Consider the following 1272-nt stretch of genomic DNA (forward strand, 5'->3'; position numbering starts at 1 on the left):
TCGTTTGAGCCGACGTGGTCAGCAAAATAGGCACAAATGCGATTGGTTATAATGTCCACCCCCAAAATGAGTGACTTTGAATTTGTAGTGAGTGATGAGAGAGTGAGGGGCACAAGTTTTCTGTTTACAAGAAATGTGGGTGCGTCCAAGTTTTCGGGGGGTTCAACATAATTTTCAAACTCTTCCTCCGATGGGAGCGTGTCAATTCCAGCATCTTTGATCAGAGATGCTAGTGAGTCTGTCACGGGTGTCTCCAGTAATTCATCCAAATTGATCGTGTATTGTTCATTTGTGTTGGGGTCCGTGAGTGTGGCTGTGTTTTCCTCTGTTTTTTTCGAGTAAGGGAGAGACCTCTTGACCTTCTTGTTCGTCTTCATGGTGCTCATGGCTGCAGTGTTCAGTGGGAAGTGTTCAGTGGGAAGTGTTCAGTGTGAGCTGTGCCGTGTAAGTGATGCTCTGCTTCGGCCCACCTCGCCTTTTTATCGGCCCAGGAGCCTTGCCCCCCTCTCCCCCGCACTTGTGCGCCCGGCGAGAGGTGTACTGGAGGGAGAGATCGACAAGTCCAGACATGTCACGACAGGTCGCGGCAGGCCAGCCGGGCGCTTCCGGCAGAGGAAAGGGAAGGGGGGCGGGGGCGCTCAACGGTTTTGCGCGAGCGCGCGCGCGCGGCAGCCCCGGTCTCGTCGCGTGACCAACACTGGAAAAAATCTTTTCAAAAATTCATCTTTTTTACCCCCCTCCCCCTTTCAAACGCGTGTTTAAAAGCAGGCGTTTCGTGGTGGTTGGCACCACTCTCACGACAGCGCTCACACTGAACACATAAGACACGATGGCAGAACGCACCGCATTCACAGAGAAGGGACCCCACGGCAATTGGATTCCACCCACTTTTCAGTTTTTACACAGTGCACGCACCCGCGCCCGCTGGGAGCCACGTTACAGTGCATTGAACAGACTTTCATTTGACTTGTATGCATTTCACCACAACATCATCGAAACCACACAAGAGATATATGTTAAGATCATTGAAAAAATTGCGAAAGAATGGAATTTCGAAGAAACACCCCGGGTATTCCAAGGAAAAATGGAATCTCGGTTTCGCGAGATTTTAAGCGAGATGCCTTGGATTGATCAAAGTGTGTTAGGAAACATGATTTTGTACTATAGAGATGAAGTCGTCGAAGATGTGATGAGATGTTTGTGATGCACCGGTTGAATAATAAAATGTATGGATTCAAATTTGATGTGTGTGTGTGTGTGTGTATAAAATGT

The sequence above is a fragment of the Frankliniella occidentalis genome, unplaced genomic scaffold, assembly GCF_000697945.3.
Source record: "Frankliniella occidentalis isolate FOCC.00 unplaced genomic scaffold, Focc_3.1 Scaffold788, whole genome shotgun sequence".
Lineage (NCBI taxonomy): Eukaryota > Metazoa > Arthropoda > Insecta > Thysanoptera > Thripidae > Frankliniella > Frankliniella occidentalis.